The sequence below is a fragment of the Lynx canadensis genome, chromosome F1 (genome assembly GCF_007474595.2).
Source record: "Lynx canadensis isolate LIC74 chromosome F1, mLynCan4.pri.v2, whole genome shotgun sequence".
NCBI lineage: Eukaryota > Metazoa > Chordata > Mammalia > Carnivora > Felidae > Lynx > Lynx canadensis.
In genome coordinates, this window is record NC_044319.2 from 12,182,401 (window position 1) to 12,208,436 (window position 26,036).

A 26,036-nucleotide genomic window follows, 5' to 3' on the forward strand; every position below is an offset into this window, starting at 1 on the left:
CATTAAAAAAATTTTTTTTAAGAAGAATAAATCAGAAACTTATGAGATTGGTTATCTCTTGGTGTTAGTGGGGACAGGGTGGAAGAGAGTGAGGCTTCTCTGAGTATGTGTCTACAGATGGTTTTGACTTTGAGACCATATTTACGTTTATATATTCAAAAATAAAAATAAACTAACATGAACTCAGAGAAGGCAAAAAGAGCCAATCCAAATACCAGTGACACAGTACTCTGACTGTCCATGCTCAGTGGATAGATTCTAAGAACAAAAAGAATTGCAAAAATATCTTGGACTTTAGCTCGTAGGATTTCATTGGTAGTAACATTGATGAGCTATGTTTTGTGTCTTATAAGATTGAGTAAGCGAATAAATATATTGATGGTATCAGAAACTAAGATTATCACTGCCGGAGATGAGAAATATAAATGTGTATTTGACAAACGACAGGCCCTGTGGTGAGGTATCTGTACAAAGTCATTAAAAATAAATAAATAAATAAATAAATAAATTAATTAATTAATAAAACATCTCCTAGCTCTATCCACTGATAGGGCCTAGACTCAGTGATATCCTAGTGGAAATAAGCACATCACTTGCCCAGCGCTTGATTTCTAAGTACATTTTTCCACTTAAAGGGAACAAGGTTTCCTTGGGGAAATGACATTTACTTGTTTATTTGTTTGTTTTTTTGTTTTCTTGTTTGTTTTGAGAGAGAGGGAGAGACTACGTGGGAGGAACAGAGAGAGAGGAAGAGAGAAAAATCCCAAGCAGTGCGGAGCCCGATGCGGGGCTGGAACCCGCGAACCGTGAGCTCATGTCCTGAGCCGACACCAAGAGCTGGCCGCTTAATGACGGAGCCGCCCACACTCCCCTAAGAAGATAGTTTTTATATTTAATTCAGTATCTTGGTAGTTTTAACTTGGATGTTCATTGCATTGCCGGAAATGGAAAGCAGCATGGTTTCCTTGGAAAATGTCTGCTTCTGCCCTTATTTGTGTGTGCCACTTAGAGTCATACAGGCCTTTTGCCTAGTAATGCAGGAGGGCTATAAAAATGTTTATACCCTTTTGCTCAATGATATGACTCTTGAGAATTTATTCTAAGGAAATAATTTAATAGTAACAAAAGACTATTAGCACACGACCTAACAATTTGATTTGGGCGACCAAGTACTGGAAACAACCTAAATGTCCATTACGGAAATCAGTAAATTTAAATTTACTGTGACCAGTAAAATGCTTGTTATGAGGATCGTGGCAAGTTGGAAGGTCATCCCGATGCTAAATTTTAAAAGCGAGCTGTAGAAGTTGTTCTCAAATTTGTTCACCAACCACAACTTCTAGCAAAGTACGGGCACATAAGGAGGAGATGATACACGAAAGGTGGTTGTTAGATTGAAGAATTACGGTTGATTTTGCCGCTGTGATTTTGTTTTTTCCTTTCACACTTGAGGCACCATTTGAATTTTAAAACGCAAAAGAGTTTTGCCACTTTGAGGGGAAAAGAGACATGGTTGGTTATTCTGTTCTTCCCGGAGCCTTGGCAGTCTCCTCATGTGTAAAATGAGGACACTCATTCCAGTTTGGATGAGGTGGTATTAAGGAATCTAGCTCAGTGACTGGCATATGGAAGATAGTTAATAAATGGTTATCAACTTTTTTTGTTCCTCATACCCACGCATGGTAAGGCAAAGACCTCCCCCTGGGAGGTCCAGCGTGGAGGGAAGAGCACTGTCCCCCCAGAGAGAAGACCTTAGGCAAGATGGCGGCTCCAGAGCAGACAACAAGGTGAGATTTCAGGAGCTGGTGCCTCCCTTAGAAACAGCTATTTGCTAATTACCTTCATTCAGGGCTTCCCTTATTCATTGCACTTTGCTCACCCTTCTGTGAATGGAGGCAGAGGGAAGATAGCCAGGCTTGCTCCTATCTGTTTAGTGTGCTGTTTAATCTGCCTTCAGGCTTTCTTGTCCATTCCACTGGAATGTAGATGTGCATTTAAATTCCTGTTCTGCCATTTACAGTGTGACTCTGGGCAAGACTCTTATGTTCTCTGAACCTCAGTTTCTTCATTGGGAAAATGAGAATATTAATCTATACCCCGCCTGCCTCTCAAGGGTTTTGTAAGGTCCATAACCCAAACACAGGAAAAATGCTATTAGCATTATTCTGACAGATGATAGCAGGAGTGTCATTAACTCCGCTGGCATGTTCCGGGCTCAGAGAGTATGGACTTAAAAGGGTTTATCCTGAAAAATAATGACTTCCATTCTATTTTTTTTTTATCTCCATCCTCCACCACCAGCCCTCAGGAAATGCTGAAATTTACATGGTTAAAAATAAATCTTGCTTGGTGTCTGACATACACATGTTCACACCATATTTTGGAAAACTGGTTCTATTTGTGTTTTCTGTATATAAATTAGGGAGGTATTATTAAGGAGCTAGAGGACTACACATTTTTCAGTAAATATTTTGTCTTTCACAGGATGTCCTAGACAGTCGATAAGCCCCCAGTGATTGACGACTGCTAACCAAGACGTGGATGGATACGGGAGTCAAAATGGAGCTCCTACCAGCCTGAGTGAGGACAGGCACAGGGTCCAAATGAAGAGGTAAGAGGTTGTGAAATGTTGGTTAAGTGTAAAAATCGTGACAGTGTGTTGTGGGAGAAATGTCAATAGCTATCAGAATTTTACCTATTGACCCAGAAATACCCGTGTAGATAAACATATAAAACGTTGTTCATTGCAGTACTGCTCATAATAGCCAAAAGGAAAAAAAAATGTAACAATGTACATAAAATGTAAAGTTGGGGGAGTAAAAAAGAAGTTCTTTTAGAACTGTTCAAACTTAAGTAGCCATCAACCCAAAATAAACCGCTCTATACCTCGGTGTCATATGGGAACCTCATGGTAACCACAAACCCCAAACCTAGGATAGATAAACAAAAAAGTAGAAAGCCAAGTGTAACACTACAGAAAGTTGTCAGTCACGGGGAAAGAGAGCAGAAGAAAACAAGGAACAGAGCAATTAGTACAGTGGTTAGTATGAGGGGGGGAAAAAAGGCTCGGTAAAAGCTGGGAATGAACCACTGAGGATAGGAACAGCAGACCCCATAGAAAGAAAACTATGAGCCAAATATGTGACATCTTCCTGAAAGCAGATTTACTATAGGCTGGAAGCCTGCACTTACAATGTAGAAAATGGGGGTTATAGCCAGTAAAAAGAATAGCATCTGTGCCTCCTCTTACCATCCACGTTATCAGTTCTACAGGTCTCTGATGCTTTGCTCTTTCTTTTTTCTGTTGTGCCCAACCTTCCTGTTCTTCAGATTGAATAATTCTTATGTAACTAACCGCAAGTTCATTAACTCTATTCTGTCTTCTCTACTTTCTGTGGAGTCCAGCCAGTGAATTTTTTTTTTTAATTTTAGGTACTCTATTTTTTCGTTCTAGAATTTCCCCATTTTTTTTTGTAGTTTCCATTTGTCTGCTGAGGTTTCCTATTTGGTTGTTAATTATGCCCATATTTCCCTCTACATTATTGAGCATGATTATAATAGATACTCTGAAGTCACTGTTCCAGGTTTGAACACCTGGGTCTCTATTGCATGGCCTTTTGTCAAGTATGAGTCACATTTTCTTGTTTATGCATATGTGGGATAATTTTGGGTTGCCACCTGGGTATTTTGAACTATTTATTGTGGAGACTCTGGATTTTCCAAAGAGTATGATTTTTTTTTTCTACCAGGCAGGTAACTTAATTGAATTCAAACTTGAGACGTCAGCCCCTCTACAATAGGCAGCAGCAGATATCTTTGTTCAGTTCTTTAACCCTTAGTCATATGCTTGACATCTGCCATGTACACATGTAGGCTGAAGATTTGGATACAATATATACAGAATTTGGGGCCCCCTTTCTCCAGATGTCTCATTTTCTGGATTCCGTCCTTCCAGCTCCCATGACTGCCCTGAATTCTGCCTTCTGATTCTTCAGATCGATAAGATTTTGGACTTTCTAAGTTTTAGCTTGTTCTGAGGTAAAAACCTGAAAAAATGGGAAATTTTTTCATCTTTGTGCTATTCCCTTCTTCCGAATGTGGACACCCTTCCAATGTCTACCGGCTGCAAGTTGCTCTCCAGAGTCCAGAATTTATGGCTCTTGTCGGTGGGAGTGTTGGTCTCAGAGGAACTACTGCTCAGTAACTGGAAGCTGGAAGCCTCTAAATATAACTGGTTTCTGAACAGCATTTTTCTTTGGAAAGGACTTTCAGCTACTTCCTGTACACTTCCTCGTTTCCTGTTTTTCTCAGCCACGTGCTTTTTATTTTCTTACTTCCTGAGTCACATATGTCTGTACTTCTAAATTGACTGATTGTTCCCAAGTGTCCCCTATACTGTTAAATACAAGCCCCCAATAGTAGCAATAGGATGTTTTTAAATAGACCTTATTTTTAGAGAAGTCTTGGGTGCATAACAAAACTGAGCAGAAAGTACCGAGCTCCCTATAATTCCTTCCCGCTCCTCGTGTATGGCCATTATCTACATTCTCCATACATTTGTGCACCTGTTACAATCAATGAATCTACAGTGATATATCCTTGCCCAAAGTGCATACTTTACATTAGGGTTCACTCTTTGTGTTGTGCATTCTGTGGATTCAAATTTATAATGCTATATATCCAGCATTATAGTAGCATACAGATTAGCTCGATCGTCCTAAAAATTCTCTGTGCCCCACCTACTTGTCACTCCCTCCTGTCAACTCCTGGCCACCATGGTCCCCTTAGTTTTGACTTTTCCAGAATGCCATATGGCTGGAATCATACGGTATGTAGCCTTCTCAGATAGCCTCTTTCAGTTAATAATTTAAGTCTCCTTCATATGCTTTCATGGCTTGATATCCCAGTTCTTTGTAACACTGAATAATATTCCATTGTATGGAGGTACTCCAGTTCAGTTATCCATTTACCTAGTGATGACACCTTGGTTATTTCCAAGTTTGGCAGTTATGAATAAAGCTGCTGTAAACATCCATGTGCAGAATTTTATGTGGATATGAGTTTTTAATTCATGTAAAAGTGTGATTGCTGCATCATATGGTAAGGGTGTATTTCAACTTTAAGAAACGGCCTTCCAAACCGCCTTCCAAAGTGGCTGTACCACTGTCACTCCCACCAGCAATGATGAGAGTACCTGTTGTTCCACGTCTTCACCAGCATTTGGCATTGTCAGTGTTTGATGTCAGTTACATTTTGATGTAATTTTTCCTAGATGTTATTTTTCAAAGAAGTGACAGATAACAGGGAAAGGATATATAATGACAGCGCCGTCTTTTATTTAGAATCCATTAATTGATGATCGAGTCTCAGCCTTTTGGCTAAGATCAAGTGTAGAATCCATGAATCCATGAGATTCTCTGGCCACAATTGGTATTTTTAACTCTGATCCTCCTCTCCCTCCCCCACCTCTGACATGCACAAGAAGTAAAGAAACTTTTCTGTTTCACTAGCTCACACTGGTTGTGTCTTTTCAGTCTCCCAGCGAGCTGAAGCGTGACTTTTGCTCTAATTAAATGAACGATTGCTCTGCACTGGTATCAGACTGTTTGAAGTGCACATCTCCTGACCTGCATTGTTAGCTCTCATAGAGCAAAACCTGTACGTATGCATGCTAGCATGACACCATAGCACGCATCGAAGCTTTTTTTTTCTTTAGTGTTTACTTATTTTTGAGAGAGAGACAGAGCACTAGCGGGGAAGGAGCAGAGAGAGAGGAAGACACAGAATCCGAAGCAGCCTCCCAGCTCCGAGCTGTCAGCACAGAGCCTGACGCGGGGCTCGAACTTACCAGCTGCGAGATCATAACCTGAGCCAAAGTCAGACGCTTAACCAACTGAGCCACCCAGACGCCCCACACATTGAAGTTTTTACGTATTGTTACATCAATTGATTCTTTCTGAATTAAAGATAACTTTCACAGCAGTACCTCCAAATCATTAATTCCACACTTCACACCCAGCCCCTAAACTATGAAAAGTGAACTGAGCACACACAACTACTATGGTTGCCTGAGAGTCTCCTCTGTCATCAGCTCCTTCCCAGTCCTCTTCTCCCTATGGACAATGAGTGTGTGGCTCAAGAGAAAATTCAGTAGGTAAATTTGCTCAATGCCTAAATTTTCCATCACCTCTCACAGTTCACAAGTGAAACAGGATAGAGCATCCAGTGCCTTGTAGATTGTCTTGTGTATAGTAGGCACTAAATGAATACATGTTCAATAAATCAATAATGAATCCTTACCTTTAGATAATGTAGGAGGCAGAGTAATTGACACCCCTCTCCCCAAACGCCCAAACTCTAATCTTTGAATCTTGTACGTTACGTTGCATGGCAAGTGGGACTTTGCTGATATGACTCCACACCTGGAAAACAAATAATCCAGTGAAGAAATGGACAGAAGACATGAATAGACACTTCTCTAAAGAAGACATCCAGATGGCCAACAGGCACATGAAAAGATGCTCAACGTCGCTCCTCATCAGGGAAATACAAATCAAAACCACACTGAGATGCCACCTCGTGCTGATCAGAGTGGCTAAAATGAATAAATCAGGAAACTATAGATGCTGGCAAGGATGTGGAGAAACAGAACCCTCTTGCACTGTTGGTGGGAATGCAAACTGGTGCAGCCGCTCTGGAAAATGGTGTGGAGGTTCCTCAAAAAATTAAAAATAGATCTATCCTATGGCCCAGCAATAGCACTGCTAGGAACTTACCCAAGGGATACGGGAGTGCTGATGCATAGGGGCACTTGTACCCCAATGTTTATAGCAGCACTGTCAACAATAGCCAAATTATGGGAAGAGCCTAAATGTCCATCAACTGATGAATGGATACAGAAGATGTAGTTTATAAATACAATGGAATACTACTTGACAATAAGAAAGAATGAAATCTGGCCATTTGCAGCAACGTGGATGGAACTGGAGGGTATTATGCTAAGTGAAATAAGTCAGGCAGAGAAAGACAGTTACCATATGTTTTCACTCATATGTGGATCCTGAGAAACTTAACAGAAGATGGGGGGGAGGGGAAGGGGGAAAAAAAGTTACAGAGAGGGAGGAAGGCAAACCATAAGAGACTCTTAAATACTGAGAACAAACTGAGGGTTGATGGGGGGTGGGGGAGAGGGGAAAGTAGGTGGTGGGCATTGAGGAGGTCATCTGTTGGGATGAGCACTGGGTGTTGTATGGAAACCAATTTGACAAAACCAATTTGACAATAAGTTATATTTAAAATATATATATATATATATATATATATATATATATATATATAAACAAATAACCAAAAAAAGGGTACAGACCCTGAGATGGTGAGGTTACCCCAGATTGCCCATGTGAACCCAATCTAATCACACGAGACCTTAAAAGCAGAAAACCTTTCCCAGCTACATTGTAAAGAGATGAGACAGAGGAAAAACGACAGGACATTTGAATTGAGAGAATGAGTATACCCACTAGGGAGGGGATCACGAGCCAAGAAATGTGGGTCCCGTTTTGAGAAACTGGGAAAAGCACTTAGCTGACGATAAGCAAGAAAGCCCGGAACGCCACCCTAAAACCGCCAGGAACCAAATTCTGCCTACAGCTCAAATGAGCAAGGACACAGATCTCCCCCCTCGAGCCTTCAGACAGGGAATGAAACGCTGTGACATCTTGATTTTAACCAGGTAAGGCCCATGTCAGACTTCCCACCTACACAACTGTAAGATAATACGTTTGTGTTATAAGCTGCTACATTTGTGATAATTTATTACTGCAGCAATGGAACGCTAATATAGAAAGAATTCAGACAGTGAGCTCTTGCCTGAAAATCTTGCAGGTATCTGGGCCTACGCTGGACAAGCTTCTCAGAAGATTAGCTAGCTCTATGGCAAACCATTATGCCCAGACCTCCAGCCTCACTTTCTTAGGCTCACTCTATGGCCAGTATATCCAAAGGAAAACCAAAGCTGGACCCTGAGTAGCTGGGAAGAAAAACGGGATTAGAAATGAGTTGTGTTTCAAGGGAGGACAAGGGGTAGGACCCTGGATTCTTTTCTCACATGTCTCTGGCTGCAGTCACAGTAGCCTGTTGGAACCTGGTCATAATTAAGGATATAACAGTAATAATGGCTCTGACTTGCAAGGACTCCAATGTCCCATCGCACTAGTTGCACAAAACCGCTTGGAAATGAGCTTAAATGGGGGATTTCCTGAACATATTCCCTATTGTTACAAAGCTGAGTTGGCTTCCTCACCCACAATTATGCCAAGCAGTCACACTGCACAGCCCCTAGGGACGTGATAGTGCTGATTTCTTTCCACATAAGCGACTTCTTAATAGACTTGAGTACTCAGAGCAAAAGAGTCAATGGCTTTTCCACTAGAAGTCAAATTGGCTATCCAACTGGAAGGGAAGACTGGAAGAGGAAGCCGCAGAGTAGATTGCCACCTGACTCCGTCGTGTATTTCTTTATTTTACTTCTCAGCAGGACGTTATTTCAGAACATCAGTGTGATTTGCGTTAAGTCGTGTCTCTGGGGATTGATCCAAAGGTAATTGTGGCTCGGACAAGGAAGATCTAGTTGGGTGCCTAGACTCACGTGGTTGACTTCAGATAAGTGCAGCTGGTAACGCCAGCGAGTAATGACTCTCAGATTCTATTGAATGCCCTGTGCTGAGCAGGAAAAAGTATGCTCTGGTCCATCCCACAGACAACTTGAAAACTTCCTTCAGGAGTCTAACTGTGTCACCAAGTTACAATTATTATTAACTAAACTCCTAGGTGACTATTTTAGGGACTATTTTACAAATTAGTGTAACTGGCAGGGGATCTAAGGCAGCAGATGATGCTATATACGATTGACTGTCCACACTGCTAAAATAAGTTGTTTTATACGTTTGGTAGAATTCATTTGCAGTTTCTGCTGAAATCTGAGGCTAGAGCTTTGCCAAGAATAGGTCTCTCATTTCCAGTCTGCTACCACATAAAGGGATTTGAGTTCATTTGGCAACTCGGACCTACTTATAGGGGACTAGTCTTTTTCACATCTCTATGCTTCAAGCATTAATATAACTACCAACTCTAAAATTCCTATTCCTGGGGCACCTGGGTGGCTCAGTCAGCTAAGTGTTGGACTTCGGCTCAGGTCATGATCTCACAGTTCGTGGGTTCAAGACTTGCGTCGGGCTCTGTGTTGACAGCTCAGAGCCTGGAGCCTGCATAGGATTCTGTGTCTCCCTCTCCCTCTGCCCCTCCCCACTCATGCTCTGTCTCTCTCTGTCTCTCAAAGATGAATAAACATTAAAAAGTCTTCCCCTCTGTCTGAGAGATAGGAGATAAAATGTACCAACCCAAGTGATGGATATAGGGTTTTTTAAAAATAATTTTCTTTAATGTTTATTTATTTTGAAAGAGAGAAAGAGAGAGTCCATGGGAGAGGCATCTAGGTGGCTCTCGGTGTTTGGTTTGTGTACTAAAGGGTTATCTTAGTCCACGCAAAAAAATACAGGGCTATTGGTGTATAAGGGAAGATAATGAGCTCAAGTTTTAACAAGCTAAGTTCGAGGATTTGAGACATCCAGGTCAATTTACTAAATAGGCAATTGGAAGCAAAGGTCTGGAGCTTAGGAGAGAAGCATAGCCTAAAGCTGGTGGGACTGTAAAATGGTACAGACATTCTGGAAAATAGTTTGGCAGTTTCTTAAACCGACCATATACTCACCATGCAGCCCAGCAACTGAACTTTGAGCACTCACTTATCCAGAGAAATGAAAAAGAAAAAAAAAAAGTCTGTTTTTAGAACAACTCGTATATGAAAATTTGTAGAAACTTCATTTATAAAAACCTGGAAACAGCCCAAATGTTCTTGAACAGGTGAATGCTTAAACAAATGTGGTGCATCCATTCAATGGAATGCTACTCAGAAATAAAAAGAGGGGCGCCTGGGTGGCGCAGTCGGTTAAGCGTCCGACTTCAGCCAGGTCACGATCTCGCGGTCCGTGAGTTCGAGCCCCGCGTCGGGCTCTGGGCTGATGGCTCAGAGCCTGGAGCCTGTTTCCGATTCTGTGTCTCCCTCTCTCTCTGCCCCTCGCCCGTTCATGCTCTGTCTCTCTCTGTCCCAAAAATAAATAAACGTTGAAAAAAAATTTAAAAAAAAAATAAAAAAGAAATAAAAAGAAACATAGTTATGAGCTATATAATTTGATTGATATGTGAAATAACATGGATGATCTCAAGAGAATTAATGCTGAGTGAAATAAAAAAGTACATAGTGTACGATTTTATTTATGTAACATTTTAAAATATAACACGTAATACAAATAGAGAACATCAGTGGTTGCCTATGATTTGGGATGGAGAGTGGAATAAGGGTGTGATGTAACTATTAAGTGGTAGCAAAAGAGAGCTGTGTGGTTGAAGATTTCTCTATCTCAACTGTGGTGGTGGTTACGTGAATCTACTCCTGTGACAAAATTGCATAGAACCACACACACACACACACACACACACACACACACACACACATGCCTATAAAACTGATGCAACCCGGTAAAGCTCTGTGTATTGTACCAATGTCAAAATCCAACTTTTTAAAAACTGGGCTATAGTTTTATACAAAATCGGTTGACTTGAAGTAAACTACCTTCAATAATGTGGATGAAATTCATCCAATCGGTTGAAGGTCTTAAGAGCAAACACTGTGGTTTCCCAGAATTTCTTCAAATTCTGCTTCAAGACTGCAGCATCAGGTCCTGCCTGAGTTTCCAGCCTGCTTGAATATATCTATTATACTGGAAGGAAGGAGGGAGGGAGGGAGGGAGGGAGGGAGGGAGGGAGGGAGGGAGGAAGGGTGGAAGGAAACTCCCAATCTTAAGGATTTTAGGGTCTTCATTTAGAATTGATGACGGGCGTTGAGACTCGGTGCACATAAAGAATATAGGGAGAGGAGTCCACAAAGGCCACCAGGAATTCAAGCACACTTACTCTTTGAGGAAAAGGACTTGTGGCTCACCACTTCCCTACCATGTTGTATCAGCACCATTGGCTGCCATCCTTCTCCTCTAAATATGCCTTTCCAAGCTACTTGCCAAATCTAAGCCTTCCCTTTGCACCGAATGGGAGACTCCAAACTAGTTTCTCTATCTCCGGTTCCTCCTCCTTCCAAAACAAGATACATTTTCCTTAAATTGAATTTGCAGCCTATCACTTGTACAATTAAAGATTTTTAATGTGCTCCTATTGTCTATAGGAAAAAGGCTCTGACTCCCTAGCCTGGGCATCAAAGCTCTCCCTCGTCAGACCTCAACCTGACAGCCTGGGACCAATGCCACCGCAGTGCTTGTCCGCTCACTGGCCCTGTGCCTCTTGCCTAAGTCTTCTCTGCCACTGACTGTTTCTGGAGTAGTATCCTCTCTCTCTACCCATCCAGTCACTCAACTGTATCTACCCTCCAAAGCCATATTCTTGTCCCATCCCGTACAAAGCATCCCACAACTACCTCAGCCCAGTGATTTTTACCTATTCTGAACTTGAGGACATTTCCTCTGACTCTGTAATTCACACTTACTCATAGATGATCTTGTGATGTTCCACGTTGACTGACTTACTTTGAATCTTCATTCAATCATCCACCCATTCAACAGATTCAACAAGTATTTATTAAATTCCAAGTCAGAATAAGATGATTGCCTTTAAGTAGAGTATGGTCATGTTGGAGATTTTATTTGCTAATTGACAAGTAGAAAAATAACTATAACGTACTAAGTTTTGTGATAGAAGAAGCATTAGTACATAGAGCAGGAGACTCTTATTCTATTCTGGAAGTCCAGGAAAGATAACCTGCAGATCAGAGTGAGCATGTATTTATGATGATACCTGCCTGTTTTTTGTTTGTTTGTTTTTTTTCTGCCTCAGTTGTCTTCCCTGGAGAAAGAAATATCTTTTACAAATGACAAATTCCCATTCTCAATTTCAAGGCTATTGCCCAGCTTAAATTAATCAGATATCTGACTTTGACTTAGAAATATGCTCATGAAATCTGGTGATTAGAGATCAATTCCCCAACATGATCACTTAGAAAACATGCAGAAAAGAGCTGAGGGGCCCATGGGCAGAAAAGTAAGAAATAAAAAACCATCAGTTTGTATAGGAAACACCCTGTCTAACCTAACCTTTAAATTATTATTATTTTTTTTTACTATATTAGTCACTAGGACTATTTTCTGATTGCTATGGTAATAGACCATTTAAAACAAGCTTTGGGGCGCCTGGCTGGCTCAGTCAGTAGAGCATGCGACTCTTGATCTCAAGGTCATGAGTTCAAGCCCCACATTGGGCATAAAGCTGACTTAAAAGTAAGTAAATAAACAAACAAGGCTTTATTAGGAATTGTCACACCATTGTCTCAGTCAAAACCACCAATGTTTGTCTTATTATTGACACTCAGGGAAACACCCAGTTCCAAGAAGGCAAAGAGACCTCTGAACTTTCTAAATGTGGACTCTGAGCGTTCTGGTCTGAACGGAAGCAGTTTGGCAAGATTACCAACCATGGCCACACAGCAAATGGAGTCCCAGCTCAGACTTAAAATGGAAGTAGGAATGAGCCAGGCAAAGATGGATACAGAGGGGGAATACCCGAGGACAGAGAGCAATATATACAGAGTGGTAAATAGTGAAAATACAAGTCAAAGCCAAGAAGAGTTCAGAGGGAATCTGAATAGTGAAGGATAAAGCTAGACAGATAAGGAAGCAGTGAGAAGCTTGTAAGCCCCAGGTGGTAAGTATCCTGGACATTATTATCCATGCAGCGGCAAACAGCTAAAGGGTCCTTTGCTCATCTATTCAACACACGCAGATTAAGAGCCTTTTATGTGCAAGATACTATTATAAGCACAAAGGATATAGCAGTGAATAAGACAACTAAAGTCCCAAGACCTCATAGACCTGACATTCCAGAGAGGGAAAGGTAGACAATAAACAAGTAAACATATAATTGCACAAGGCGATTTCAGACAATGATATTTCTTGTGAAGAAAATACAGGTCATGGACACTGACAAGGTGAGGGAAGAAAGTCTACTTAGCTTGGAATGGTTGGAAAAGGTCTCTTTGAGAAGGTAAGCACATTTGAGCTAAGACCTGAAGGACACCAAGAAGCTAGGTGTGTAAAGATACGGGGACAGGAGTTTAGAGTGAAAAGTTAAGCGCATACTCCTTGTTCAAGCAACAAAAAGAATGACAGTGTGCCTGTAGTGTATGCAGTGAGCAAAGAAGGGAAAAAATGGGATATGCTGAGGTTGGAATTATAAACAGGGCAGGATAATATAGTCCCTTATAGGGCATAGGAAAATTTATACAAATTTATCATAGATTATTTTCCAGCAGCATTTGAAAACCATTAGAGGTTTTCAGCTAGAGTGGGAGGTTTGATTTATATTTTAAAAAGATAATTATGCAGAATCAATTATGAAGAGACAGGAATGAAATAAATAAGGGGCCATTTTGGGATTGGATTAGGATTGTAGCAGTGGAAATAAATAAAAATGGCACATATTTAAGATCTCTTTTGGAGGTAGAGCTAATGCAACTTGTTTATGGATCATATGTGGAAGTAAGGAAAGGGGGGGAAATAACGGTGATTCCTATGTCTGTGCCCAAGCAACTGAATGAATGGGTGCTATGAACTGAGATAAGGAGGTTGAGAAGGAGAATAAGGATCACGAGTTTTGTTTTGCCAAATATATCTTAAGAGGACATTTAGACATACAAGTGAAGATTTCGATCAGGTACTTGCATATGAGCAGAGCTCGGTAGAAAGGAAAGAGCCAAAGAAAATACCTTGAGAGTCATTGGCTTATGCATGATATTTAAAGCGGTAGGAGTAGATGAGATACTCAGAGTAGTGAAGATAAAGAGGTGATGAAGGCTTTAGAGCTCTGGGTGCATTTAGACAGTTATCAGAGCAATATGAACTGAGAAAGGAGATTGAAATTGAGCAGGGAATGAGATGGGAGAAAAGCCAGGAAGGTGTAGCATCATAGAAGGCAAAGGAAGAGAAGGTTTTAACAAGGCAGTCATCAACTCCTGGGCAGTTGTGTAATGTAAGGACAGAAAAGTACCATTGGACTTGGAAATATGAAGTGATCAGTCCATTAAGTGAAATGGTGAGACAGAAGTCCATTGAAATGGTGGAACAGAAGGAAGTAATGAAACATGAGAACAAATGAACTGTAAGTAGCGACAATAGAGACTCTTTTGTACAAGGGAATAGAGACATGGAGTCTTAACATATCTTCTTTGTCCATGGGAAATGTAAACAGTTTGGGACATCTATACTACCTAGCATACGCCTATGCTCTTAAGTATATTCTCAATTCTTACAGGCTGAATGATAGGATGGGTGGGTGGATGAATAACTTGTGATTTGCCACAAAAAAGGACACTGGTAACAGAATAAATAAACATTGTAGACAAGAGGCTTTAGGGCTTTGTTCTAACTTCCATGTCAGTAAAACATGAAAGTAAGACATTGGACGGATCCCTGAAATTTGAATACATTGTTTGCTTAGAATTTTAAAATGTGATCATTGAAATTGACATGTTTTTGGTGGAAAATGTTTGGTGTTTCATTGGTTGTGGCTAATATCTTACAAAGTTGTTTCCTGTTCAGGATAGAAAGCTTGAAGTCCCATTTAGAAAGGTCCAAGGTTCACTGGGGTCTTTAGGATTAACTGTTTCCAGAATTCTGTCAGTAACAAGAAAATTGCTAATTTACTTGATTTGTCTAGACAACGGAAAAACAATCCTCAAACAAGATCTGGTTTAAGAAGACACTTTCCATAGCAATCAGACAATAGTCCTCAGTGACTAACATGGCAAGACAAAGGATGTAAGCTGTTTCCCCCAACCTCTTGCCTTATGTATCTTACCTCTCCACCCTTTGTTCCCGAAATTGTGAAAATCATAAACTTACCAAGGGCTGAACAGCCTCTGGAGAATTGCTGTATAGTCAGCAAACTTACAATGGGCAGATTTATAAGCCATGATGGTAAGTGACTAATACGAAATATCCTGAACTGAAAATGAGGGTTTTTCATTTGTAAATGGAGTCCCTTTCTCAGAGCAATTACTGCAGAAAATGTCACGCAAGCCAAATTAATATTTGGTGTCCCTCTTTGGGTGTGTGTGTCTTCTCCCTTCATAGCCTCCACAGGTGTCACTGTCCCTAGGGCTCACCTCTACACATACACACTAAAAAGTGGTTCAATGAAATAATTCAAATGAAACTATTAGTGTCCTAATGTAATTCTATTTTCAAAGGAATCCCAAGAAGAAAACACTGATGCAACAGCAGGCTCTCTACTCCATTTCAAATGTTTTGGACCTTGGGTTGGGAAGTATGCATGAATGACGGTTCCTGGGCCCCCTCCAATCATACCATCTGTGCAGGCATCTCCATGACACCAGATTTTAGACCAAAACTTACTGGGTAGCGCTTCATCTATTATTGGATTACCTTCTCTGGAAAAGTGCAAGGGAAAACCACTCACAGTTGACTTTAAGGGGATTATGGCTCTGTGTTGATATTTGCCCAACCAATGTTTACTTAACACGTGCTGAGTGCATCTTTCTAGGGACAAGAACCTGGTAAATGTGTAGCACATATTACTTCATTTAATCCTCACAAAAAACCCATGAGATCAGTTTCATTATCCCCATTTTACAGATGAAGAAACCGGTGCTCAGATCCAGCTACCTAACTGGTTCAAGGTTATGCAGTTACTAAGGTACAGAAGTAAGAGTGAAAGCATGGTTTCGACCCAAAGCTTTTTCTGCTTCTCTGAGCTGCTTCTCTAGGTGAATGAGATCTGAGGTATTTCAGTAAAGAGAAGTGAGATAAAGCCAAAGGAAGACAAATTCTCAAGAAAAGGGAAATGTCTAAAATAAATAGGTTTTCTACTTCCCAGAATCTACTAGCTTAAGATATAAGGGAAATAATTCCATAAAGTTTAACAATTACAAAATAAAGAAAATATGTAGGAATAAGTTCAATAAATTTTTAGGGCTTGTGAAGACATAGGGCCTTAAGAGAAAAATCTGGATAACTGGGGAGGTGTGCCATAATACTGGATTAGAATATTTAATATTCTAAGTCTTCCAATTCTTACCAAATGAATCTGTATATTTAATATAACATCAAAGGAATAGTTTATAAATGGTCAGAATGATTGTAGAGTTTACCTGGAAAAAATAAACATATATGAATAGTGAATAACACCCTACCCCACCCTGCAAAAGAAAAGAGTTGAAAAGGAAAGTGTGAGGAAAGACTTTCCTGCCAGATATAAAATTGCATTATAAGGGTACACTGATGAAAACAGTTTGATACCTTTGCCAAAATAAGCCAAAACAATAAAGCCAAATAGAAAATCTGGAAGCATACTAAAGTATGCATAGGGATTTAAATTATGATAAACATGACATTTCAAATCATCAATGAAAGAGTAGCCCTAAATAGGGTTAAGATAACTAGCTAGTATCGGAGGGAAGAAGAATAAAAGTAGATTCCTACCTCACATTCTACACTAAGATAAATTCCAGATGGATTACCTTTAATTTTTTTAAAAAAGGGAAATCACAAACTACTTGAAAAAAATATGGATGATTAGACATATAATCTTTGATGGGACTTTTTTTTTTTTTTGACATCACACCAGTTGTCATAAATGAGAAGTTTTTTTTCAATTTTTTAATGTTTATTTTTGAGAGATAGAGAGAGAGAGAGATTGAGAGTGAGAGCAGGGAAGAAGGGGCAGAGAGAGAGGGAGACACAGACTCCGAAGCAGGCTTTGGGCTCTGAGCTGTCAGCCCAGAGCCCACCAGGGAACTCCCCAACCGTGAGATCATGACCTGAGCCAAAGTCGGACATTTAACTGACTGAGCCACCCAGGCGCCCGGAGAAGTTTTTCAAATACTGATTTTTAAAAATTAATTTATATCAACAATTTCTATAGACCAAGTTAAAAGGTAAGCAGCAAATAGAAAAAGAACTGAAGTATTTGTGACATATATATATTTGTAAATACGTATGAACATAAATATATACAGTTGGAAAACAATGAATATTCCCAATAGAAAAATAAACTGTGGGGGTGCCCGGGTGGCTCAGTTGGTTAAGTGTCCAACTCTTGGTTTAGGCTCAGTCATGATCTCATGGTTTGTGGGATCAAACCCTGCGTGGGGTTTTGTGTGCTGTTGTGTGTGGAGCCTGCTTGGGATTCTCTTTCTCCTTCTCCTTCTGCCCTTCCCCCGCTCATGCTCTCTCTCACTCTCTCAAAATAAATTCATTATAAAAGTAAGAAAAGAAAAACGGTGGAAAATGCAATTCGCAACAAAAAAAAAGTTTTTAAAAATCCAAATTATCATATACATATGTGAAAAGCTTCATCTCACTCCCAAAGCAGTAAGCCTTTTTTCCCCCAGAAAGAGGCAAAATATGTAAAAATACTAAGCTGTCTTTTTGGGGGAAGAAAATAAAACATTTCACGCACAAATGTTGGGCGGGTAATTGGTGCAAATTTTCTGGATGGTAATTTTTCAATATGGATCAGAAATCTTAAAAAAATATTTATACAGTTAGACCTGATAATCTGGCCAACATCATTAGGAGTGTGCACAAAGGTCTATACACAAGAACATCTGTTGTGGAATTGTTTTGATACTGAGGATACAAATGCTTTAAAAATATGGATTGAGACTATAAATTGTGGCACCATCACACAATTTATTTTACAAGACTGTTTTTAACTTTCCCACCCCTCTTCAAACTACAGCCTGCCCTGACAGCTTTCTGTAAGAATGCTCTAGCATCAGGATTTTTAATATTAATTTATATCAAGAGAGCAATAGAGAGTCAGTGTTTCACAACACTTTGCTAAAACCTTAAGTTGTTTTCCATCGTCTCAAAGACAAAGGCAAAGTGTCTTAAGATTTTAGGATTTGGCTCAACCGTTTTCAAGAACACTACCTTCAGCCTTTCTTTAACAAATCTTCTTTACAGCAGTACCTTCTAGAAAGTGGCTTCCCTTTCTTTTTCAATCTAGCTGCTTCTACACCTCAAGACCTACCTCTGTGAAGCCTGCCCTAACCACCCAGACTCTAGCTTTTTTCTAGATTCCTAGAAAAATGTTTTCTCTCATTCACCAGCTAGATATAAAGGTTTTTAGTGCTTAGTACCTACCCAATACAAAGTCATACAAAGTATGTGACTTACACTCATATCAGACAGGGACTTGACAGAGTGGAAGTTTGGCAAAGGTAGTTGATGAGTTAGTCAATGTGCAGAAATTTTCAGACCCGCCAGAGACCATACGTTATTTCTATCCTCATCAGCAATCAAAACTGAGGAAACAGCAATGCTATAATATAGGAAAGCCCGAAGCATTGAAATGTGCACGGAAAAATCCCCCCAGATGAAACCAACCTACGTTTTTCATCTTGATCCAAGTCGGCAAGATGCAAAAAAGGTATGAAATGCCAATGAGTGGGAAAGACTAGAAGTGTTTCTTATGAAGGACTATATCTCGACCAGATCACCTTCTTAGCACAGTTGGAGGCACCATACGTGTGTGTTCACACTAATCTTTTATCTCAGGCAATGCACACCGTGCAAGGATTCTGCCAAGTGTTACTATCAAGGGTCTGCTGGGCAGTTCACAGTTCCAGGGCTGTTTCTTTGCACTGGAGAGGAGACCTATTCCAAGTATAACTTGTATATAGTATACAACAAGTGTAACAACCTGCCATTGTTACTTTACAGATGAGTCGCTGAACTCTATGCCATTGGTTTCTCTTGGCTAAATCCCAAAGCTATGTACATCTCATTCTCTGGCTATTACTCTGCCTCCACCCCTGTGGTTGGTCCGTGGGTGGAGAAAAGCCACAAAACCTTGCTCACTGGTCTTCCTTTAAATTCATAAGTATGAACTTCAAGTGGTCCCTACACTGTCACCTGCTAATCGGAGTACATTTCCCAAGTTCTAGTCATTCGCCTACTGTCTAGATGACTGCTCACACCCTTCCCTCTCTCCTCAGACTTCCAGTATCTTCTTCCCTGCCCTCAGTCTTAAAGGATAACATTGCTATTTTCACTGAAAAAATAGGAGCCATCGAATGAAGATTTCTTTTTTTCTTTTAATTTTTTTTTTAACATTTATTTATTTTTGAGACAGAGAGAGACAGAGCATGAGCAGGGGAGAGTCAGAGAGAGAGGGAGACACAGAATCCGAAACAGGCTCCAGGCTCTGAGCTGTCAGCACAGAGCCCGATGCAGGGCTCGAACTCACGGACCGCGAGGTCATGACCTGAGCCAAAGTCGGACGCCCAACCGACTGAGCCACCCAGGCGCCCCCGAATGAAGATTTCTACAAAGTTCTACAAAGTTCTTCCCCGTACCATATACTTTGCATTTCCTCTTGTTACCATGGATGCACTCTCTGTGTTCGAAGGCCAACCCTTCCACATGGCTTTGAATATAATCTCTTGTCAACCAGGGCCATTGCTCCAGCATTTCCCTTCTTTCTTTCCTTCTCTTCCATCAAGTCATCCGGTGTTTTATTTTTTCCCCAGCTTAGGCAACTCTTCCCCAAATCCCACCTCTCCTTCCAGCCATCACCTTATTCCTCTTCTCCTCAAACTAGTCATACGTGATTTCTGTCCCTAGTTGCCCTCCTCCTGATTTCCTTTGAACATACTCCATTTATGCTTCCCTTTCATCACAACCACTCCACCAAAACTGCTCCTACTAATGTCACCACTGACCTTCACATTGCTAAATTCAACGGCACTCATCTTACTTGGCCAACCTACAGCACTTGACACTGGCAATCTCTCCCTCCGCTCATCTGTCCACTTCCAAGATATCATACTCCCCTGCTTTCCCTCTTACCTCTCTAACATACTTGCCCAAGCTCAGGCTTTTTTTTTTTTTTTTTTTTTTATGAAATTTATTGACAAATTGGTTTCCATACAACACCCAGTGCTCATCCCAAAAGGTGCCCTCCTCAATACCCATCACCCACCCTCCCCTCCCTCCCACCCCCCATCAACCCTCAGTTTGTTCTCAGTTTTTAACAGTCTCTTATGCTTTGGCTCTCTCCCACTCTAACCTCTTTTTTTTTTTTTTCCTTCCCCTCCCCCATGGGTTCCTGTTAAGTTTCTCAGGATCCACATAAGAGTGAAACCATATGGTATCTGTCTTTCTCTGTATGGCTTATTTCACTTAGCATTACACTCTCCAGTCAGGCTTTTTTTTTTACAGGCTTTTTTTTTACAGGCTTTTTTTTACAGGCTTTTTTTTTTGCAGTCTTTTTCTTTACAGGCTCTCTAACACACTTGCCCAAGCTTGGGCTTTTTTTACAAGCTCAGGCATATTGCTACCTCGTGAGTGAGGACTGGCCACGGTCACTTAAGACAGTAAGTGGTCAGTTCCTTTTTAGCATAAAGGTGATTTCCTTCCCAACACAGGGCATATTTGTACTTCCAATGTGATTCTTCTATGTCATTCTTCATATTCTTGACCTCTATGTCAGTTGATCTACCATGAAGGAAACTAGACAAACATTTGCATTGGTATAAACAAACGTAGGTGGACTTTTGGCTTGAGTCTTAACTGGATTCACCAACAGACAACTATGAAGGACTGAGGAGTCCCCTGGGTGTAGGTTTATTAGAATTAGCAGGTATAGCAAACACATGACATACAGTTAAATTTGGGTATCAGATAAACAACAAATTCTTTTTTAGTATGCATATGTCCAGTAAAATATTTGTATTTTTTCTGACAATCCTACCTGGGACAGGACTAATCCATTTTCAAGAAAGAGCTTGGTTCTGTAGCAGATCCTTAGGGGATGGGAAGAAGGTTTGTTTTCTCATTACGACAACTTCCTCCCAGTTCTGCACCTGCCCATATCTGTAATGAACTCATAACAGAGTCCAGAGGAGGTGGAGGTGAATGTCTTGCTAGAGGGAAGAAAAACATTCTCAATATAACTGAAGAAGCTTTTGCACTAACAGGATGTAGTCAAAAAAGTGTGGGGGGGGAGCAGAAAGTTCTGTGTGCATTCACATCAGAACAGCTTTGGTATCTTGGAGCTGTGCCCTCTGGAAAGTGTTGGTGCTTGGCAAGAGATACTGGAACCAGTGGTGCCCAATGGAAGCCCTGTCAGTACCCACTAAAGAGAGTAGGGCCTTAAAGGAAACAATGGTGCCCAGTAAGATATGGCAGTTCCTTAAAGAGGCCGTGCTTTATTTGATTCAGCATAAAATAACAATCAAGGGACATCATGAAGAATAGGCCAGATTTCCTTTGTTTCAGGCTTGGAAATAATCTTCTGAGAACTGACAGTGAAAAGAGTGCGTGGATGGTCTACACCGGGCACAACTGACTAATCTGAAGGTCAAAGACCCAGAGGGTACCAAGGCACCAATTGCTGCATCATGTGCCTGTGTCTATCGGCTTGAGATGAAGGATCATGGTTGGTTACAGTGTGACTGTCCTGTACTTCCCTGAAAATACAAGCAAGCCAGCCCCAAGTAAAGCATAAAATAAAACAAAAAAATTATTTAAAATTCGACTTACCAGTTTTTCATATATTATAGCCTTTTGCTAATTTCAGAGCAAAATTTGGCATTCAGGTGGCTGGAGGATTTTTTTCTGTGCTCTCCCATCACTGGGAGAGTAATGAGCATTATTGTGACCAGGGGGCACTGTTTTGCACACAACAGTCCTAGTTTATACTTGATGTCCTAGTTTATACCTGTTTATATCTGATAGCCTGTTATTAAGGCTGCTTCATTTTACTCTCAAGTGTCCCAGTGTGGGTGATAAATTATATGACCATTTTCATTTGGAGTTACACAGCCATATTACAGAAAAGTTCAGACAAAAGAGCCAGTATAGTGGATCAAAAGATTAGGATAGGCTTCACAGAGGGAGGGCTTAAGGTAGACCTCAAATGAGGGGTAGAATGTTAAAATCAAAGAGAAAAATGGGGAAACAGTGTGGAGGTTCCTCAAAAAAGGAAGAATAGAACCACCATACAATCTAGCAATTCCAATTCTGGGTATATACATACGAAGGAAATAAAATCACTATGTCAGAGAGATATCTGTACCCCCATATTTGTTGCAGCATTATTCACAATAGCTATGATATGGAAACAGTTTAAGTGCCCATCAACAGATAAATAGAAGAAAATATGTTGTACACACATACACACTCACACACACACACACACACACACACACACACACACAATGGAATAGTATGCAGCCACAAAAAAGAAAGGGAATCCTTCCATTATGACAATGGATCCTTCAATTATGGATCTTAAGGGCATCACGCTAAGCAAAATAAGTTGGACAGGAAAAGACAAGTACTATAAGATCTCATATGTGGAATTAAAAAAAAACCTCATAGAAAAAGAGATCAGATTTGTAGGGAGTGAGAGAATTGGATGAAGAAGGTCAAAAGGTACAAACTCCTAGTCATAAGATAAGTAAGTACTGGGGGTGTCATATACAACATGATACCTATAGTTAATTCTGATGTATGGTATGTTTAAAAGTTGCTAAGAGCATAAATCCTAAAAGTTCTCATCACAAGAAAAAATGCGCTTTTCCTTTTGTTTCTTCCTTTTTTGGTATCTATATGAGATGATGAATGTTAACTCAACTTGTGACAATCAATTTTCAAGGCATGTGAATCAAGTCATGCTGTGCACCTGAAACTCACGCAGGGCTGTATGTCAATTATATCTCAATAAAACTGAAAGAAAAAATAAAATTTAGAGTGAAAAGAAGAGCAGGTAGTCACAATGGGGTGAGTAACCTTTGATAATGAAAAATTGCTTTGGGTGGAATAGGTATACCAATATTTTAGAGACAGGACAGCAATGGTAGTGTTTGGCTACATTAAGCAGAATCTTGAATGCAGACTAAGTGATTACAACTTTATCCTTGAGATAATAGAGAGCTTCTAAAATTTCTTAGATAAAAGAGTGATGTGGTAAGACACTGGCCCCTTTTTCAGGCACTTAGAGCTTTTTTTCAGAAGTCTGTCAGGCAGTCTGCCCTGGGAATAACCAGTGGTACCCTTTAACATTTTCCCTGGAAAGTCTTCCATGATGGCGCCACTTTTATCGTTCTTCATGAAGACTTCATGAGCGCTCTTTCTTAGAGACATGGTCTTCATGGTCCTGATGTTATGTAAATAAAGACAGAGACAGTTATTAGGGGAGTATTCAGAGATGGTACTAACCTCCTGGTGTGTCTTATACCATGGAGATAAATCAAGAATTAATTTCTTTTTATGTTTTACATAAAAAAATGAATGCACGTGTTACGGTCCAGTATTTTCTTCCTGTATTACAACATGGTGTCTTATATCCCCCCATTTGGAGATCATGGTCTTTGAAAATGGGAAGCGATTAAAGATTTTAATCAAGGAAGAAAAGAGATGAAATTAGTGTGCTGTGAAAACTATTGTGTGTGGTATGGGTTGAATGGATTAGCATTGGTTGAATTTGCATTGGGTGAATTGGGAAATCCTCGATTACAGAGAGAGATAAACAAAGGAAGCAATTAACTAAATAAAGGCAGTGGCAGCACTAGTAAAGTTTGTTTTAGTCAAATATGAGAACAATAAGGAAACATGAGTCAAGACCAGTGGTTTTAAAGACTAAGGTCACAAATTTATAGGAAACTTTAATATACAATATTACATTTGAAACTCAGTGGGGGGATAAACAGAACAAATACCAGTATCTGACTGAGGACAAAACTATTAGATCTTAGTCATTTGATGAAAGGCATGGCCACAGTTACCAAGGGCACGAGTCAGGTGTAGGACTCAGGTCTGTCTGACTTCTATTCCAGTGGCCTTTCTACCACACCACCCAGCCTGTTGCTTTCTTGGATGCTTATCTTGGCTCTGTGCTGCTGGTTCTGAGATGTGCTTAGTGATTAAGGAACAATAGAAAGTCACAACATACTGGTGTGAAAATGTCAGTAAGGTTTCTGTTGCTTTCCCTGAGAGTTTTATAGACATAGCAATCTCTCAGTCAACCAGACTAAATTAAGAGCCTGAGGCTAAGTTTCACTCGGAATACATCACGGTCACCTCCTTGCAAGAAATAAACGCACTCTACAGATTGATCATTACCTGTGGTAAGTGAAACCCAAAGGTTTATGATCAGGGATCTGTTACTGACTTAACAGATAGGATGGGTGGCATTTTCCTTGAATCTTGGGTGTAGGTTGTTAAAAGACTGAACTCACTGTTTAGAGAATTCAGTCTCAATCACACAATTTAAAACTAAAGTACTAACCTGCATGAGATTATTTTAAAAGATGCCATTTTTTAAAAGTGTGCGTAGAGCATATGGTTTACCTTGGTAAGATGAAGTTTCAAAGAAATTTAACTGATGGAGACCATTAACAGGAAAAATATTGACTTTCAAAGCTTTTATCAGTTTCTGAGCCAGCTTCACCTCTGGCTAGGTCATGTAGCTCCGTGATTTGGAGCTCTGCTTCTTGGGGGTACCGTCCATAATCCAGCAGCATCAGCATCACCTGAGACTTGTTAGAAATGCAGACTCTTCTCCTGCCCCAGCACCTAGAAATGGCAGAGCAGGTGCTCAATAAATATTCAATGAATTAATGAATTAACATGCTCCCAGGGTCCAGTGCTTTTTCACAGACTAGTCCTTCCTGTTAGCACTCAGCTCTCTGCAATTCCAACCCCACTCCTCAATGAGTCTGTTGAAAATCCACTTACCTTTGAGTCCGAGGTCAAGTGTTATCTCTCATGAGAAGTCTTCCCTCACCAGCCCGGAAGAATTTTTCCACTATGCTGGCACTAGTTCAACACTGACTGCCATTCTTGCCACTCTCCTGTTGCACGTGACTAGTTTGCTTGCATATTTATGTAAGGGAACTGGTAATTCCCCCTAAGAAAATAAAACACCTGGCCTTTACGACTGTTAGAGATCCAGTTACAACCTAGTTAGAGGAAGACTCTAGATCTAGAGATTGTTACGATCTAGCTAGACAAAGACTCTAGATCGAGAGGTTGTTACGATCTAGCCAGAGAAAGACTCTAGATCGAGAGATTGTTACGATCTAGAGAAAGACTCCAGATTGAGAGGTTGTTACGATCTAGCTAGAGAAAGACTCTAACTAGAGAGAGGAGGGGAGTGTTCTAGCATTCCCCTTATTAGATATAGGTTAGTCATCTTCCACTTCTGGCTCCCCATAGCCTACCCCCACTTGGCAGAGGTCGTCTGCCCCTTCAGGACTGTCTTAATTCTTGAAGTTCAGAGCCAAAAGAAGAAAGGTAAAATTTTCTAACTCTGTGATCAATCTTCCAACTTCTGTTTCTGTCTGAAAATCTACCAAGTTGTCACCAGCTGATTGATACTGGGAAATAATCAGTATCCATCCTTTCCCCCTTCCATTGTCTCCCTTGTACACCCCATTACAGGCATATGGTCTTCCTCTACAGCTCAAAGGACAAGCCTGTCAGGAGCCTACCCAGAATGTATAACATCTACACAAGAGGTTCAGTAATCGTGTCACTATTTCCACCCTAGATTGGAAGCTCGCTAGAAGCAAGTAACATATCATTTTATCTCATTTTCAAGCTCGGTGCCATTTTCAAGCTTAATGCCTAACACATAATTGGAGGCTAATACTTACGGAGTGATTTTTCTTTCAATTACAACTTACTCCACACAATTGTAAAGTTAAGGATAGTGTTGCAGTGGGTTGATAGAAATAGGCTCACCCAAATCGGTAAACTTTTGAGAGTGCGGGAATTTTATTTTATTTTTTATTTATTTTTTAAAAAATTTTTAATGTTTATTTTTGAGACAGAGAGAGACAGAGCACAAGCAGGGTAGGGACAGAGAGAGAGGGAGACACAGAA

At 40.3% G+C, this 26,036-nt stretch overlaps 1 protein-coding gene across 7 annotated transcripts in view; it reads left to right on the forward strand.

The window, feature by feature from the left end:
- Positions 1–1,703: 1,703 nt before the first annotated feature.
- The window catches only part of CF1H1orf112 (chromosome F1 C1orf112 homolog), an 82,845-nt gene continuing 58,512 nt past the window's right edge, over positions 1,704–26,036 (forward strand). For 4 of the 7 annotated variants that reach the window (XR_004343103.1, XM_032591758.1, XM_030303484.2 and 1 more), the window contains exon 1: positions 2,339–2,611. The gene's annotated coding sequence lies outside the window, so the exon portion shown is untranslated. Of the gene's footprint in view, positions 1,788–2,336; positions 2,612–26,036 lie in introns of those variants that run through there. The other 3 variants (XR_004343104.1, XM_032591760.1, XM_032591757.1) reach the window with 2 other exon arrangements.